The sequence below is a fragment of the Corvus moneduloides genome, chromosome 10 (assembly GCF_009650955.1).
Source record: "Corvus moneduloides isolate bCorMon1 chromosome 10, bCorMon1.pri, whole genome shotgun sequence".
Lineage (NCBI taxonomy): Eukaryota > Metazoa > Chordata > Aves > Passeriformes > Corvidae > Corvus > Corvus moneduloides.
In genome coordinates this window covers 12,598,428-12,617,763 of record NC_045485.1, presented here as the reverse complement: position 1 = coordinate 12,617,763, position 19,336 = coordinate 12,598,428, and the positions used below count along the sequence as shown (strand labels likewise).

Sequence of the window (19,336 nt, the reverse complement as noted above, 5' to 3'; positions counted from 1 at the left end):
GACCTTTTCAGTCACACCATTACACTGATGAATTAATCCAGAGCACAACAATGGAAAGGGAAGTATTAAGGGAGGCATATAAGGTCATAAAAATAATTGACATGCAAAGTGTTACATCTATCACTTTGATTATTGAGTCTGATATCAGGATTCTTCAGACTTGCAAAGCACTGAGTTACATAACCAACTTGTGCCCACATACACACAAATTACCTTTGTTTCGGTTTTTTTTTTTTTAGTTTAAAAACCCCATTACCTGCAGTGCCAGTCCAGTGCAAAAATGTTTTATACTCATTCTAGATCAGAATCAAACATCCATACATGAGCTAGTCTAGGATCCCCTAACTCCATCCACAACCAGCAATGAGGATATAATCTTTCAGTAGCAACAAAGTCACCAGGAATATGTTAAATATATTTTAAATAAAATTTATTGTGAAGAATGAATATTGGCTTCCTATTTATTCCAGACCCTAGGAAGGTCTGATGGCTCTAAGCCTTTGCTGTATTTCAAAAGCACATTCAGAGTGTGCCCACAATTTCCCAGGCAAAGCAAAATATGCAGCTCTCCGAAGATTTCCTATGAGGTGCATCATAAGTCAGCTGCACTTCCTTAACTAGCACGTTTTCAGGAATGCTGAGCTTATGATCTCCAGGATTAATAGCAATATGCTTACAAAATGTAAAGAAAGGAAATTAACTACTCTGTCCCTGAAGAATCACTGGCTTTAGCAGATAATTAAGAAGTTCTGCATTTTTAGCTTATGATTAGCTGCAATCAAAAAGATGATCTCTATTATGCTTTTTTTCCATTAAAACTTCTGCAATGGATAATGAAAACTGCAAAGGAAAGAGCAGAGAAATCCAAGGAAATGAGCACATACAGTGCAACAGAGCATAGTGATATGCCTTGCCGGTTCCAGAAAGAAGGTTTAAATATTGTAGCATTCTGGTAACTACTTTTACTTGCATGCAGAAGACTAAGCAAAGACTGTACTTCAGATACTCATCCCACCTTTACATGCCCCTTACAGCAAACTTACTGGTCATTAAAAGGTATAGCTGCTTTTATTAAAGTGTTGTGGCCCTGGGATTAGCTGAGCGGGTCAGAGCATGGTGCTAATAATGCCAAGGTTGTGGGTTCCATCCTTCTGTGGGTCATTCACTTCACAATTGGTACTTGATGATCCTTCTGGGTCCCTTCCAACTCAGACTATCCTGTGATTCTTTGACTTTAAAACATAACTTCCAACAAGAATGTTATTTCTCCGCTTGTTCTGCATAAATCTGCAATCTGAATTAATTTAGTGTGTTGAAGTAAAGCTTGCAGATTTCCCCATAATTAAAGCAGCCTGAACATCCATGGCTTTATTGGCTATTTTCATACATATTTGGCTATTTTAGAAACTAATTGCCTGGTTTTGCTTAAAAAAAAAAAAATGAAAGCAGTTCATTTGGAAAGATTCAACACATACATTTTACTGTAGGACTTGATATCTGTTGAGCTTGGGTGTTCTTAGGACATGGCAAACATTTTCTCTGTGCTGGACCTGTCTTTGCCTGTGATGGACCAAGCTTTCTTTTCAGAGGAGGTTTGGGAATGATGACTCTCCCTCTGGTGTTCTGCACATAGAGCAAGGCCCCTCTCCAGAGTCAGAACAAAGGAGGAAATCGCTCTGTGAAAGACTAAGATGTGTCCCAAAATTAGGAACTGCAGAAAAAGAGGCATTGGAGTGATAGAAGAGAACTGGGAAGCCTGAGACTTGCCCAGTACAGCGAGTAGCCTGGGCTGGGAACTGTAGGAAGGCAGAAAAAGATTAGCACACACCATGCCTGGAAGGGGGTGTGCACCACACTCCCTGCACATCCACACAGCTCACAGCCCTTTCTCCACTTTCTTCAAAAGAGATTGCTGAGAATCCAGAATTCACTTGAACCCAATCCCCTGGGAATTAGTTTTCTGGCATATTTTATAATCCACATGAAATCTAAAGGGAAGAGTTGATTGGGAGATGAGGTAAAAATGGAAATGAGGTCAATAAAACAAACTTGGAACATAAAATACTGTATGAAAGATTACTATAAGAACTGTACACATTGTGCAGCAATTTTATGAAATGTTTAGATCTTTGCATTTTTCCTGTTACAAAGAATATCCTTCACTTCCAGATTTCAGCAATTCAGGTTGTTGAAGGTTAGTTCTTTTCAAAAAGCTATTGCTGCAAAATGGAGTTCAGAGTACAATAGGCAATAAGCCTTTGTTATTGTTATTGTGTTTCTTCTTAAAATTCTTAGTTCTCAAGCATTACTTAAATTGGTGACTAAAAGACATTTTAATTGTTTGCAAGACTGGAACATATGATTTTAAAAACTCTAAATGTAACATCTCTCTAGTTGGAGGTATGCATTATTTAACCAGAACAATAGCTCTCATTAAAACTTAACTTAATTTTTCAGCTTTCTCAAAACATCTGCTACTCATGGGATCTGGCTGTGTAATTATAATAAACAAAATTTCTCTTGTGATGCTCCTTTAGTTGCAAAAACAAGAGGTTTGTAGGATTTCTTCATAGTTTTGATAAATTAAAACTCATTGCAACAGAAATAATTAGAAGATTTTTGTTGTTATTTTAAGACTATTACTTTAAAAGTTGATGCTCTTGACTCAGTTACCATAATTCTATCATTTGAAACAAAACTCTGGAAATCATGTCTTTACAGAGGTTTAATGAAAACAACTTATTTTCCAAGGCATATATTGAAACTAATACCTGACAAGTCACAAACATAATCTTAAAGCTGTACATGTACCAAGGAGGGTATAGATGTCAAATCATTGAAAGATTTGGGGCAGTTTGTATCACTTGATAGCAAAACTATTTGAAAGGGATTAAATACTTTGGAAAGAGGCATCATAAGCAGTTTTATAGGTTTTGATACCAATTTTCCAGATTATCATGTTTGTCATCTTGCCAAAAATGTAAAATACAAAATAAAGTGTTGACCATGTGACCAGTGACAGTTGTTGTGACCCCAATGTAGAAGTTTCCAGAAGATACAAGCCAGGCTTTTTTTATCCCAAACCAGATTTAAAGCAAAAGCTTTACCTGTCAGTTTTGAATAATGCTCTCTTTCTTTTTGCTAAGAATAAAAACCTAAAAGCAACATCCATGCTAGCGAAATGACAGGATAAGTGTGTGAATGTTGATTCTCAACACAGTTTCCGTTGGTAGTACATGTCCCCATTTCCAATCAAGGTAACATTAAAAACCATCCAGATGACCTTTCACCAGGCAAAAAACCAACTAAACAAACAAAGAAACCAACAAACTGGGTGGGGGAATACCACACCAAAAACCCCAAAAGACCAACCAACTAAACAAAAATCACTGAAAACCATAATGATTTTTCATGTTACAGATCAGACTGCAGTATTACCTTTCTGATGCTGAACAACAACTACTGTGAAAACAGTGGTGGGTACACTCTTTTGAGAGAAAACAGTAGAGAGCAAGTTGGAAGACTAAACAATAGCAAGTGTAAATATTATCATTGATAAAATTATTTAATTGACTTGGAATTATAAGATCCCCACCATAAGTACATGCCAGCTCACCACCTAACCTTAAGCTTTCATTTCAGTGCCTGCATTTGTATTTACACTTTGTTTCCATGTCCATTTACAACCTCATATTACCATCATTTCTCCATCTGTAGTTTCAGACCATCACCAATCAATCAACACCATTCCAGCAACTACCATCAGGACATTTGGACAGGCCTCAATGCCCTAAGACCAATTGTATGAGGCTCAATAAGGTCAAATGCTGGGTCCTACACTTGGGTCACAACAAGCCCCTTCAGCGCAACAGACTGGGGGCAGAGTGGACCTTATAATTTTCTACAAACACCTGAAAGGAGATTGTAGCAAGGTGGGGGTCAAGATCTTCCCCCAGGCAGCACGCATCTAAGAAATATTTAGCTTGATTTGCTAATTGTAATCCTCAACAAAAGTGCTTAAAAACATTCATGCAATGGAACAGAAAATCCTGACACCTACGAAGTACCTGTACAGCCTAGGTAAACTGATCCTGACTGTAGAAAAGGACATGAAGAAGTAGATATTTCTGATAGGAAACACATCACATGGCTACTGGTATATTTCAGTGCCCCTGGACTGAATCTTGAAAGACCATAAACCAGCAGACAGACTCACATCTATATTGGATGGAAATTTCCTATCATTATTTTTAGTGAAAAATGAGTTTTGATGAAATAGGATATAGGAAAGTGTTTGCCAAAAACCTTCAAATACAAAGCCGATTGAACTTTTCCAAATGAAAGAGTTTTACCATATTTCAATTTCTTTTTTTTTTAATGGCATTTGAAACTGACTGCACACCTTATAGACTTCTCAAACTGAGCTCCATCAATTCCTTCATCTGCACTTTTCATTAGTAAATAAGGTTCCATCTGGGCTGTAGAAGTAGATGAGGAGGGCGCAGTGGGACTGAAAGCTTCCAGCACTGAATTGCCCTGAAATGTGCTCTGGTCTATGAACACTCTGGACCCAAGCAGATAAGAAACCAGCTGAGGCAATAATCACCTGCTTTTTATTATTTCCTTCTACTATGCTTTCTAGTTCCATCCTGGGTCTCATCCCCAAGCCACGAATCAATTCTATTTATTTTCTATTTCATTTTATAGACAAACATGCTATTCAGATTTAAATATTCCACCTTCCTAAAGTGTCTTGGTAAATATCACATATACAATGCTAAACCTAATGAACAGATTATATGGGCTTTTCAAGTGGATTAAAAGATACAAAACTATGACAAAAAGATACCACTATTTGCACTATACTGTTTCAAGAGGCGTAAGTTTATATTTCCATAACTGTCTGGGTCACAGAGGCTGTATCCACATAGTCTGAATCTTAGAAATGCTGTAGTCACATTTGGGGATGGAGGTGGAAAAAATCATAAGCTTCATTAACAGATTCAGGGGACAAGAATAAAATGCATGTACTGCCTGTGCAGCAGATGTGATGAACACAAAACATGCAGAAAGTTTCATGTTTTGCACTGAGACTGAAATACAGCACTGCTAGGAGACTCTGCTTGGCCTCTCTCACTCCTCCCACCAGGATCAGCCACCTCACCAAGAGAACTGAAACAAAATGGGTTAGGTGAACAGTTTGGGTTATTACTATACTTAGTCATTGCTGAGGTCTTATCTCCAGCTCATCTCTTCCTTCCAGTAAAATCTCTCTTAGCTGAACTGAGAAGTCTCAAGTCTTTAGACCCTTCCCAAGGTCTAAACAAGACAAAAGACACCATAAAGAAATGCACAGAAGTTGCTTCTGGACCAGAAGCATCACAGTGGGAGTCAATGTGGGGAGTCATCAAGAGCTGAGAGAGAATGTCACCTGACTTTGGTACACCAATAGGTTGGTACTGCCTATTTCTCTGCCTCAAGGCCTCCTGCTTCACATGGATTTCATAATTTGAAGATTTCCTAATCCTTTTCTCTAGTTTATATGCTGAGGCAAGTGAACAAATTCTTAAAACTTGCCTGGTCTTCTAAGCATAAATAGAGTTGCAATATATCACATTTAAAATAGTCTGTGTATATTTTATTTCAGTTTTTAAGTTATTTATTTTTAGAAAAAAGATTAAATCACTTGGAAGTTAACCCAGGGCTTGTTCTCCTGCCCCCAAACATAAAAGTCTGTCTTTTTCTCTAGCAGCAGTCACAAATTTCCTCAGGACTCTATGCAGAGCTATCAGAAAGCTGATTTTACCTGTGCAAACATGAAACCTGCTGCTGCCCTGTCAACAGAGGCCATCAGGAGTCCAAGGACTGCCACTGCACATGGGAGAGACTGTCCTCTCTCAGCCACTGCTGCCAGTAATGCACACCCATGTCTTCAGCAACATCTCTGGCCAGGGCTGAGAAAAGTGTTTGGACACTGCTGCCCAGGATGCTCCTGGTGGGTTGAGAAAACCATGAGTTTTTACTGAAGGCTACCTAGAGGTTAATGAACAATCATCTTCTCATGCAAGCCAATGCATTAAAGATAAGGATTTTGTTTTTTCTTTTTCCATTTACAGAAATGTTGAGTAGATAGTAAATTACGTTTGTACCAAATTGCGATTAGCTGTTGAAAACTACTGTTTGGGGTTTTTTTCTTTAACAGTTCAACCCGATATTAAAGATAAAAACAGAATAAAAATGGTTATGCATTCTTTCACATTCGAGTGAAGAAAATTATTTTGCACAGCAAGTATTGAGATCAATTAAAATCCTTTATTTCAGATATAATTAACAAGGCTCACAAGCATAAAGTGAATTAATTTCCTATATCAAACCAAATGCTGTTTTCTGTCAGTAAATGACTATTCTCTTACAGCACTATGCATTAATAATTCATCATTTCTGTATATTCTAACAGATGGGACTTAATGAAAACTTCTAATGAAAACAGCATTAACTTACATACAGCATGTAAAATCTTTAAAGGAATAGTATTTTCTTCAATGTTAAGGTTTTTCGTTGCACAATTTCCTAATTAGAGTTAAATTATTACATTACCAAAATAAAGCAGTCCTTACACTGAGTGAAAAACATAAAAAGGAATCTAATACAGTTGTATAAAATAAAAACAAATAAACCCAAGACCTAGTCCTTCAATAAATAACCACAAAATAACTTTATAATAGTTCATGCTTACTAATACTTATCCTTGTATTTGATTTAACTTTGATGAGGTTCAATTAATCTGGCAAGTGACATGCATACTCTAGGATTTCACTCTCTGACATAGGAGAATAGAAAATTAGCACATAAACCTCACACAACCACGAGATTCAGATCTCAGTCACTCACTACCCTGCAGTGCAGAACAAGGCTGCAAGACCAAAGTTACTGCAGCTCACTTACTGCCATAGAGAGGAACATTTTTTCTTCCTACCACCTCCTTTTTTACTTCCCATTTCCTTTCAAGATCTCAAAGGAGAGAAATAAAATGGGGGGAGAGTGTGTGTATGTGTGTGTGTGTGTTATTACTCCAGCTCAATAAGGCTAAAAACACAGGGAGAAAGAAGGAATTTGTTGTCTGATCTTAGGTATACTGAAGTCAATCGGAATTGATTGACTAGAAATATTTTCATTTCATAGCTCCCTACATCAGCAACAGCACTACTGGCCTCTAATACTGTCATTTTAAATTTTTACTTAGGAAAATCTAGAAGACCTGCCAATGCAAGCAGCAAATAAGCATAACAATTCTACAACAAACAACAAAAACTGAATATGTAATTTGTCTATATTAACAATCCCATTGTGATAAAAGCCCCTTCCTTTAATTTTACAAGGGATATTCACCACAAGGACACGACATGACATGGAAACACTTTTCTCTCCTGAACATTTTGCCATTGTAGCTGCCACCATTTGTTCTTATTAAGCACATTCAGACAAAGAATGAATTCTGCTGTTGTTTTCTGTGTGTTTTCAAGACTGAGGGGTTGATGCTGCAAAATGCTGAATGAACTGACTGCTCCAAGGACATCCACAGCTCTAAATGCATGCACAGCCACAGTCAGGATTAAAGGAATTTCCCATGTAAATCGTTGCATCCACATGGTGATTCCTTGCCAGATAGACAGCACACAATAAGTACATTATTAGAGCAAGTACATGAGGTAGAGAATCTTGTTTATGCAAATGGAATGAAACTATCACAATAGGTATCCCCTTTCTCCCTGAGCAGTTAACAGAGATATTGGTAGCAAAAATAGTCATGTTTTTCTCCATTAGTTAGGATGCCTGCATTATACATTTTCATTCTATGCCAAGTCCTTAAACTGCAAAAAGAAAAACCTTAAGGTAAATACTTTGCATTTGCACCAGACCAAAGAGCAATTATTTGTTCACATCTCCATTATACCTTACTTTGAAAGGGCAACTTTCAGAACTCTAAGGGAAATTAGGTGAAATAAGTTATTTGAAACTGACGGGGAAGGAGTGAAGAAGAAATAAACAGAGCTTTTAAGGACATGCTGAAAGTGCCACCCAATATCACACAGCATTGTCTTTAACTAATATCCTTGCTAAATGCCAAAAAATACCTACTTTCCAGGTGGCTCTTGACACAGGCCATAACTCAAAAGTTTATTGTATTGCACTATGAGAATAAAGTGCCCTAAGAAACTACAAAAATATATTATAAATGCACTTTTAGTTAGTTAGAAAGTGTTTTTGATACAAAATCCATAATATCTTTCCCTTTAGATTTTGCTATGTAACATAACAACGCATTTATTGGAGGTTTGCAACATGGCCCCAGAATTTCCTAATTGCTACTCTAGAAATAAGCCTCAAAGATTTGAGTATCCCATCTTAAATAAATGTTTGGTTCTTTGCTTTGAAAAATATGATACTCAGTCTGTGCTTTTAAAGAAAAAGCTGTAGAGAATGTGTTGACATAAGTCTTCTGGATAAATTTTTCCTCTTCTAACAAGATTACCCATGTGTATTTTTCTGACAGGGACCAGAAACAGAAAATAACTCCCTTTACATTGCTCCATCATAATGCAACCTCAGAAAGAACAATAAATTAAAATATCTGTTGCCAAAAATTGAGTTGTTTGTTTCTCGGCTCTCCCAGATGGAAAACACTTTTCTTAAATCATTGCAAATGAAATTAGGCAGCTTGTTAGTAAAGCCTAATCATTCATTAACATTTTAAATTCCTACAAAGGGACAAAATACTTGAGTATCTGACTGCCTGAATATTAACAGATAATGCTTTCTGTTTATATGTGAATACCTAAAGTGTGTATCAGAAGTTACCTAAAGAACACTGGGAAAAATTTTTGCTTTTTCAAAAGTTCTTAGAGCTCACAATGTTCTCTTTTTTTATTATTATTATTCTTTCCTCTCATCCTTTTCATTTTTTCCACATCATACCTATCTTATAACTCTGTCCAAAGCAAGGTCTTTTTGCTTTCCTTTGACGTAGGTCTCGGTATTGACTAAAAATGAGTATATTTCTTCCAACATACTGATCCAAGATGGACAGATTTAGATAGCTGGATTTGTACTATAGTGACTCTGCACATTAGTTCAACATTATGTTACAAATCCATACACAAAGAGACATGGAGAGGACAGAATTATGGGTGAAGGCATCAACTCTTTTTTAAAAAAGCATAGGAACCTATTGCCCTGGTCTAATATCTGGAAATAAATGAGATTCAATCCACTGAATCTAATACTAGATTTCATCTGGTTAAATGAAGAACCCCACCACATAAAGCAAGTGGTTAAGCATCCTAATAGATAAGCTAAGGAAGAAAACCCAATAACTAGTCTGTTGTCTGTGCAACTATTCCAAAGCCTTTGGCAAAAGTTGATATCACAGAAAGATCCCAAAGGACTTTCCCAGAATTTGAAATCTTTGCCAGATCATCTAAATTACAGGTTTCAGTGACTTTGGCATCTGACACCTGGGGACAAGCTATGCACATATTTTATATTATTCTCCACTTTGTACTGCTCACTGAGGAAGGGAAAAAGCTCTCAGCACCGCGGTCATGTGTGGCTTTTGCTGGTGGGGTACAAGCCAATACGCACAGCACAACTGTATGCTATTTTTGCTGCTTTTACTGTGGGAGAGGTGTCCTACAACAGAGAGGCAAAACACATCTTCATCCATTACAGGCCTGTAAGGCAGAAACTGTCAGACAGAGTCTTTTGCCCTGTGCCCACTGCACCATTAACTTTTAGAGGAGTAGTTAGTTACTGATCAGTCTCAAAATGTACCAGAAGTTGATCAGTAAAGACTCCAGCTTCTATGAATTGTCTGACATTTCTAAGAGTGAAAGTGTGAATTGCAACAAGGGGGTTTTTTTAAAAGCCCCAAATAATAGCATTCATGTTTCAATCCTGATTGAAACAAATATAATCCCTTCTTTCCTTCAACTTCCTAAGTTCTCAGGCTTTTTCTTGTAGCTTTTAAGATACATATGTTTAAAAAAAATATATCACAGCAACAGCATAAACTCATATCACATTGCTAGCAGTCTCCTGGAAGTTTGAAATTGCAACAAAATGTAGAGACAATAACACCACATATCACCTTCCTGCTCTGTGAGCAGTCTACAGTTCAAGAGCATTTTCAAAGCACCAATACCACAGTACTAAGCACTAATAGCCCGGGCAGGCAGGCTCCCACCATGCTAATTAACTCACCTAGGGGGTTCTAGTTACGGCCCACATGCACAATTTCAAAGCTTTTCTCTCCCCTCCTACTCCTTTGTCTAATATTTTTCACTATAATCACACTCAGGAAGAAAATTATAAAGCCAAGCATGACAAGTGTGTCTTGCCTCAGCTAAAACTATTCAGAAACAATAAAAGGCAAGATTGAGAGGCATAGATATAGAAAGGCTTTTGCCCTTCTAGCAACAGAAAAATAAGTTAAATTCTTGAAGCCCATTTGATGAGGAAAATGCACGCTTTCTGTTTTTCTGGGTGAGAGTTCCAAGGATTTCCACAGCTCATTTGCTGCAGAGGTCAAATCCAATCCAAGAAACTTCCACCAAACATACAGCCTTTTTACTGCAGCCATACACCACAGTCATCTCCCTCCTACCCATCAACAGAAGACTAATCACTCCGGGGTGCAGTTTAATATAAATGGCTGTAACAAGGACTGTGCACAGCAACAGCAATAAAAATCATCCCCAAAGCGGCCACAACAAACCCTGTGCTCAGATTTCCCTGTGGAAGCTCTTTAAGTCAGGCTTATGTACACATTGCTCATAGTTCATTTCCAGTCTCTGCTTCCCAACCAGCAGGTGTTCAAAATGTAATGTATTGCTTACCTCCCCATTTTATCATACAAGGATGTCGAAGTGGCTACTTCATAAACTAGACAGGGTATAACCCAGAAACTTACATTAATTTGCTAATTGGCCTTCTGGAGCAGATCAGAAGGCACAGCAGAAGCCTTTAAGTTTTCAGGTATTATTTTTCCATTTTCTGAATGTAAGAGGAGGAACTCCATACAAATTCTCTAGCAACAAGAAATAGTTACACTTACTGCAGCAAAAGCTTGACTTGAAAACTTAAATTAACCTTAGAGGAATAATTCAAAATCCAAGGTTGAAGAGCTGCTTTCATTTCCCTCCTTTTTTTTTTTTTCTGCTTTCCTGCAACAAATACAACACAACTGCACAGTTTCAAACTGTCAGAATTCATCACTCTAGAGAGAATAAATTTTAAAAAATCTAATCTCTCTTACCTATGGAAGCATTTCCTTTTGGCTGCTCTGGGTTTCCTCCAGATGAAGTGGCAACTGGCAGGTCTTTGTTGATAGATACCGACCACAGGTCATGTGATTCAGCATGGGCAAATCTCAAATTTTCAGCTTTCTGGAGCATCATAGAGTAGCAGAACTGTTGCACAACATCTGGAAAGTGAATCAGAAAATAATTCAAGATTAATAACTTTCATATCTTGTTTTAGTGTTTCAGGGAAAATTGCCAGCAATGGAATGACACTAATTATTACTTCATCAACATTAGTCAGTGAGCCTAATTTGCGCGAAAGATAGTGGGACTGAAGGCAAAAGGAGGCAGCTTTAGTCAACCTCTAAATATGAACTTCAGGGAACAGTTCATGCAGAGGCATTTGCCTTCCAGAACGCCAAGAGGCATCTCTCCTCCATCTTTTATAACTCAGGTCCTGCAGATTGGTCTAGGGTGGCTGGCAAAAAGCAAATAAAGAAAAGTTCAAAAGCATGAACTCCATTACAGGATTTTAAATACGGTGTAGAAACCAAGATGGCAGTGGAAACAGTGCATCCTACTGTTTTTTCTCATTTCTACATTTTTCTCCTAATACAGAAAAAGTTGCTTAGAAGTATTTTAATAGCACATATTCCCACTTATTAAATATCGCATTTAGTGATTTAATACTGTTGCTAAAGTTATGAAAATCAAAATGTAGATCATTAGCATGAATCCATTTTCATTGTGTGTGAAAGAGCATGAACTCTCATAAATCATTTATAAAGGACACTTCTACATCTCCTCCCACAACTCCTTAGTATTATTTAGTTCTTTTCCAGATGTAAGAATGTACTGCAGCTAAAGTCTCTGTTCATTAAGCATCTCAGTTCAGTTCCCAGTTAAGCTGATCAATTACATTAGGGACCAAACACTCAGAAATTATACAAATATATTCTCCTATTTAAATGGCAAAAAATAAACCCCACCTTAAATAGAAAAGTATCCTTGGCTCTGCATGTGCACACAGAGCTTTGTTTTTAATAGAGCTTTTCTCAGAGCAGTTTTACTTTCAAATTTATATGAAAGTAGAAGGAAAAACCCAATGCAGACTGAAGGCAAATTAAAAAAATAAAAAATTCAAGATTAAAACATCTTTCAACTGAGTAATTTATTTAGATAGTAGATAAAATATAAAAGCACCACAGACTTTAAGGTAGCAGAATATGAAAAACCCCAAAATAAACTCTCCTACAGTCAGAAGGAATCAGTTCTCAAAGAAAATTAACTAAGATGTTGCTATTTTCCTGCAACGTTAATGAATTTCTGCATTTACTTTGCTGAACATCTACTGTTCATTACTGCAACATAAGCAGAACTGGAAACTAACCTTTTTTTATCAGAAAAAAAAACATGAACTGAATTCTTTCCTCAGAGTCTTAAAATTTCCAGTTATACTCATGGGTATTTCTTACTTAAGTAAAATTAGAATCCTTATTTATGTTGCTGTTCAAACAATTGTTATTGTATTTAGTTAAATCACATCAGCACATAATATCATATCATGTTCTTATAAGGATTCATTTTTAAAGGAAGAAATGGTTAAAAAAGTGAAACCAAGAAGGCAAAGAAATTCAGTGTACTTTCCTCTTCATATCCAGTTTCAATAACAGAATTATTGTCCAGCTGGAGCAACTTTATGACTCAATACATTTCAAAACCACTTTCAGAACACAGAAAAATAGTATTATAAAAATAATTCATCCTCGAGTTTAATTTCACATCTAGAACATAATGGAATATTTAATACTTGTCAAGTCAACTCTGCAAAGTTACCTTATACTGCTCAAATGTGGAAAAAATGGGAAACAGGGGCATATTTGCCCATCAGACAGTACGAGACTATTTGTATATATGTGTATATATCCTACTTAAATCAGTTGTAAAAGCTTACAAAACCCCCACAAAGCTACAAACAAAAACCCCCAGCTGTGGCTTATTTATTCCACTTAGGACTGCTCTTTGAGCATGCCTGACATAAGGAGCCATTCTGCTCCTGCTCCCAGGACACAAGGCAACTGTGCAGCCTGAAAGAGCAGCACATCCAACTGTGGGACCCAAGAGACTTAACCCATTTTGATCAAATCAAATTTTCTGATATCAATTGTTCTTATATTTGGGGGAAAAAAATATTTTAGTGCCTTACCAAGCATTAAATCAACCTACTAGAAAGTAATCATCCATCCCACAAGTAAACAATATAATTCAAAATGTAAAAGATGTGAGTCATGATAATTCAACTTTAAGATTCTGTAATTCTTCTCCAGACAAGCTTGTTTCCTCAAGAGAATGAGTGCCCTGAAATCGTGGCACAGTGGAGCACTCCAGCTAGCAATGAATCCCCAGCATAATATTAAAACCAAACCCATCACACAAATGTAAGATATACACAAATACATAATTTTATGTATGCATAAATTAAACAAGAGTCTTCTTTTGATTTTTTGGTTAAACCAAACAGTTTTCCCATTCACTTTTTTTTTTTTTTTTTTTTTTTTTTTTTGTAGCTGAAGAACATTTAAACAGATTCTGGCAGAGTTGCACCCCCAGAACGTTCCGTTCTAGCAGAAGCACAAAGCATGTCAGTAGGACAGCCTGGGAATCAAAGCAATAATGTGCTTTCCTTCCATGGTTGAAGCCTTCATTTGAACGAGTGGTTGAGCAGGCTGACCACAATCCCCTCAGTCAGTTTGATTAGCTGTGATCCCACTCACTCCCACAATGCCCTTTAATAGCCTCTGGACTCTGCAAAATCAGTGCGTAGGGGATTAGGAACACTGGGTTTCTGTTTCAGAAGGGGTGAAAATGGTTATTTTCAGAGTGAAGTCATACTGATGTATAACTATCTAGTAAAGGCAACACCACTGACCTCTGGTCTGTTCAAGGGCTCATAAATAATTAAAACATAAAATCTTTATAAGTGTCTGGTTAAATACAGGCATCTAAATCCCATTGAAGCACCCAGATAAGAAGCTTGATTTTAAAAGACATCTGTTTACTACATTTCACAGTACTTTTCACTGATCACTCATTTACATGTATTTCCTTACATTAAGAATTGTTTTCTTTTAATTCAGTGATTTACCGGGGCACCTTTCTGTGCATTAAAGCATCTCTTTTCATTAGCAAAAATAAAAGGGCATTGTAAGTCACTGCTGCTGCAACAGTGTATCAAAAAATCAGAACTGAGGAAAAACAAAACAAAAAAATACACAGTTCCTCAAGATCACTGTATACCTAAAACCACCCCCACAAATGGAATTTATCAAAAGGTCAGACTTAAAAAGCAGCAATTCATAAATACTAATTACCACCTTGCCAATGATTGCATGATAACATTTACTGATGTATAATTGAACGGCAAAAATTTGAAAAAACAGAGAGCATGGGTAGATTCAATAATTAATTCCTCCCACACTAATCAGTTTCTGACTATTTCTTATAATAAGCACAATTACATATTCTTGCTTCCTTTTTCTTCTCTTTTTCCTTTGTGAGTAACAAACTATGAGTCTGTCTTTCTAAAACTAAAGGGAAGGGGAACCATTGCAAATACCAGTAAAAATATTTTTTAATAGTTACAAATTTCTAAATATTTTATTTGTATCTAAGTTTTTGCTTCATTGCTGAATGCTACTATGATTCTTTGTTTTACAAAACATTAGTTCATTTAAATTATCCCATTAGACCTAGATCATCTTCCCTCAAGCCTTCTTCCTAAACTGCACATCTGTAACCCAGTGCATTTATTTGTGTTATTATAAACATAATTTAGCAGCCATCATCCTCTGTCCCCCACTATCCCAACAGCGGGGTTGTGGTTAAGGACAGCTCATCTCCACTTTCTCAGGTCTGAGCAGACAAAAGACTCTGTGCTATTCCCAGTTACAGGGTTAGGCCTGTCAGGATGTAATTATTCAGATTACAGCACCAATTCGCAAGCAGCCACAGTGAGCTCACACATGCTTTTGCTGTGCAAGGGATAAACAAGACTAAAAGCACAAGAGCAGCTGCCAGAAACATGGCAGGAGATGGTGCTTAGAATCACACACAGGTTGAATGACCTGGGGTGTTATGAGCACAACATACCACAGTAACTGTTGGCTATAGGGGAAGTGCCAAAATATTAAGTCAAATCATAATATTTTTGTTATTTTATTTTTAAACTTCAGCCAAACTTTATCTTTCCAAAATATTTTGCTAGAACAATATATTGTGCAGTCCTATGCTGGAACAATGTCAATAGAAAAGTCCCAACAGCAAGGCACACAATCCTCTGTAGGCCACATGGAAACCAAATTGTTACAACACTTGTCGGAACACACAAAAAATATCCAAAATTATCATACAGTCCTCCTGGGTTTCAGTCCTCCTGAAACAGGTAGGTTTCATCCATGAAAAAGAAGACTGATATTTTTAATCATAAATATATAGGGAAAAACACAACAAACAAAAGCCAACTCCTGCTCCCCAAGATTCAAAAACACTTTCAAGAACTGAAAACCAGCATTCTCCAGTTGTCACTCGCCAAACACAGATACACCCTTCCAAATACCCTTGTCTCCCACACTTCAGAAAGCACCCAAAGAAAAGTCACAGTGGGAGAGGAGCAGCACCTGGCCCACAAAGCCCAATACTGTAAGAAATCCAAACCTTGCAGTCAGGTGTCTTTAACTGACATGAAATAAAACCTGCAAGAGCACAGAGCTGAAGAAAAGCCTTTGCACCAGTTCCATCCCCCAGTGAGCACCAGCCACCAATCCTATGTTGCTCCAGGATGTTTGGCACTAAGATTTTCTGCTCTCCATTGCAGGAAACAGAATCACAAGACATAGGCATGACCTCTTCAAGGGCAACTAAAAGTCTGAGACAGCAGATTCCTGAGGCTTCATCACCATAGCCAGAATTAGTTCTGCAGACCTCTGGGATGGCACCAGTAATGGTTCTGGATTGTCTCCCATGTCTCACAGGTGAGCTTCAGTGTGAACTAATGAGATAAAGGGACTGCAGAGACCTCTGGCAGAAAACACACTGGAAAGGAAACCCTTCAAAAACCACTTTGTTTCTTCTGGGTTTGGATAAGGAAGATGTTGGCTGCAAGGGAAAACTGACATGAAGAAGCCTCTCACCCACGGTAATATAGAACATGAATTTGTAGGCAGACCCACACCAAGCTGTTTCTCTATCCATACCCTACAGACTTATTCTAGTGAATCTGGCTAAAACCTAACAGAAAAAAAAAGCTGTTGTGTATAGAAAAGTACTGTAAAAATAAAATCGCTTTTCTTTACTGACAACACTGAAATATAGCAATGCTACTTTCAGCACAGACTGTACAATTGAGGAAGAAAACCAGCCTAGTGACACTGAACAAGTCAGAGAGTTGTCTAATTTGGTTACTTTGGTTGTGGGCAGAGGTGTGGTATGTTTTTTCAGTTTTGGGGGTTTGTTTTATGTAGTTTTGTTTTTAAAAAAAATCTTTTATTTAAAAAAAATTCATGCATCTGTCCTCCAGCAATTCTATTCTATAGAAGGCTCCATATCCAGAATAATGCATTTTTTACCTTGCATTTTATCTTCATGACCTGTAACATTAATACATCGTTAAAATGACAGCCTTTCCCAGTGATGTATTAATTTAACAGTTCAGATCAGATTGTTCTAGAAAATATGATGCTGAACAGGCGAAACTGCAGTAAGATACTCTGACAAAGAATGACTGTAAAGATTGGTTCAAATAACAGAGAGGGTAGAATAGGATCTAGAAATGAAATAGTGCCACAGCTTTCAGGTACTAGAAAATAGGTTAAACACAGCAGTATGGGCGCAGGGGAGCAAAACTGGAGGTGCAGCTCTGAAACAGCATTTTACACACATCACTAAATGTCTCTCGTCTCTCCCATCTTCCTCTTCCTGATAACACTTGGTTACTAAGTTGGGAGGGTCTGAAATTTGGGGCTTTTTTTTTTTCCTTCTCTGTTTTGTTTTAAAAAAGTTTATTTGCAGAGCCACTGGCAGACTTTGCAGAAAGCTCTGAGTCAAGAGCCAAGCAGGCCCAGTCAGAGGGATGCTGTTATCCTGCTGGACTCTGAACAGGAACACGGGGTTTGTACTCAGAATGAAGAACCAAGCAATAAGGATTGGTGAGAATGTGTGTGACCCTGAGATGTAAAGTACAGCTATGGGAATAATGAAGATATAGTCAGTAAAGTAGATTGATTAGAGGTCAGTAAAGCAAGCTGTTGAAAGGAGACTTCACACATTTAGGGTGCCATTATCACAAGCTGTAACAAACAGCCCTCTGGATATTTCCTAAATCCTTTTAAATCATGATAATTTACCGGAAGGTCTTTTTACAGCGTTCAAAGTCCATTTGCAAGTAGGAGGAGAAATGGCTGTCTAAATAGCATTATTTTAGCATAATAATTATTATACAAACTTTAAGTTCCTCTACTGGACAGAAAGCAATCTCTGAGGAAGAACTCTGTTTTCTGTCAGCAACTTCAAAGTGGCCTTTTTTTTAATTGCCTCACTGTGATTACCTCGACTACATTGATCAAAGAGTCACTAGGAATATTCCTCAACATTAAGCAACACAATGATGAAAAACTACCTATTCATCCTTAATACAGGGCAGATAAACAACAGTTCATCCCACTGCCATGAAACAATTAGGGGAAAAAGAATATTTTATGTCAGACTTAGAGATGAAGGAAGATCGCATACTGTGAGACAGCATACAGCCCTCAGAGCAGCTCTACTATGTCATACTAAGGCCCTTTGTCCAATATCTGCCAGGCAAGATGTTCACCACACCAGGAACAAGACAGATTTCTGGGTCACTGCCACAGAGCCTCAGGTCTCACATAACACAGCCTTCAGCAGAGGGGCAAAGAACAGATGTGCTGTGGAGAAGGATGAGCAGCAATTCCTGTCTTTGCTATCCCAGCTGAAGTCATTATTTGACCTATCATATATCAGCTACTTAATTCCTCCATAGAGGCTTATTTTCTCCATGGAATTCAACTATTAACACTGCAAGCTTGCTGGCTTTGGTAAATGTACTGCTGTATAGTGGTTTGGTTGGGTTCATTCACTCCCTTCCCTCGAAGTTATCCATTATTTCAGGACAAGTGAATCCCATCAAACTACCATTTCACAAAAACAATTTAGGAGACCACATAAGACCATGGAAACCTCTCAAGAATTAGTTTTCAAATTCTATTTGAGTAGCAGAGGAAAAAACCAACCAAGAAATTTGACAAGGAGAAAGCTGAGTGACCCTGAAATGGGTCAGAGTACCACAGACATTCCAAGGTCCTCACTACACTCTAACTAAAGGTGAGATACCCAACTCACCCACATTTGAATGCGAGACACCCAAATTCAAACCACCTGCAGCAGATCCACTTGCTACTGGGCAAAAGTTCATCAGGAACAGAAGAGGAAGTGGAGGAGTTAAAAGCACAAAGATGTTCAACCAAGCACGCGAGGGGGAACAGCAATACAGTCATTAATATTTCACTCTTCCATGAAGAAATGTTATAGTGACTTTTCCTGCTAATTCACAAAACCATTTGAGATCTTTGGTAGAAGAAATACACTTATGAAGGATTCTACTAAAGTGAGAAAGCAATATGGGAATGTTTGATTTACTATTTTATGTGTTTGCTAAAAATAGGTTAGAGAACTACATTTTAAGGTTTATACCATAATGAAAACAATTAAGACTTTCAGAATGGAAAAAAACAGTTAGGTACTGTTTGGTTTTTTTGACGCTGCCATAATTTCTACGAATAGGCTAGTAGTTTATTTCAAAGTCTCTCTCCCATCCTCTGGAAACACATTATCTTTTCTGAATTTCTTTAATCTTGCACTGTTATTTGAAAAGAAATACTGTACCAAAATACTCAGGCTTAAGAACCTTGAATTATGTGTAGTTTGCTACAAAAAAATGCTACCAGAATTTGAGTTAA

General features: G+C 37.3%; 1 long non-coding RNA gene across 8 annotated transcripts in view; it reads right to left on the bottom strand.

Moving 5' to 3' along the window:
• Window positions 1-19,336, bottom strand: part of LOC116448550 — a 436,138-nt gene that overhangs the window by 277,651 nt on the left and 139,151 nt on the right. For all 8 annotated transcript variants that reach the window (XR_004242002.1, XR_004242006.1, XR_004242008.1 and 5 more), the window contains one exon: window positions 11,315-11,482. This is a non-coding gene — a long non-coding RNA (uncharacterized LOC116448550). The remainder of the gene's footprint in view (window positions 1-11,314; window positions 11,483-19,336) is intronic.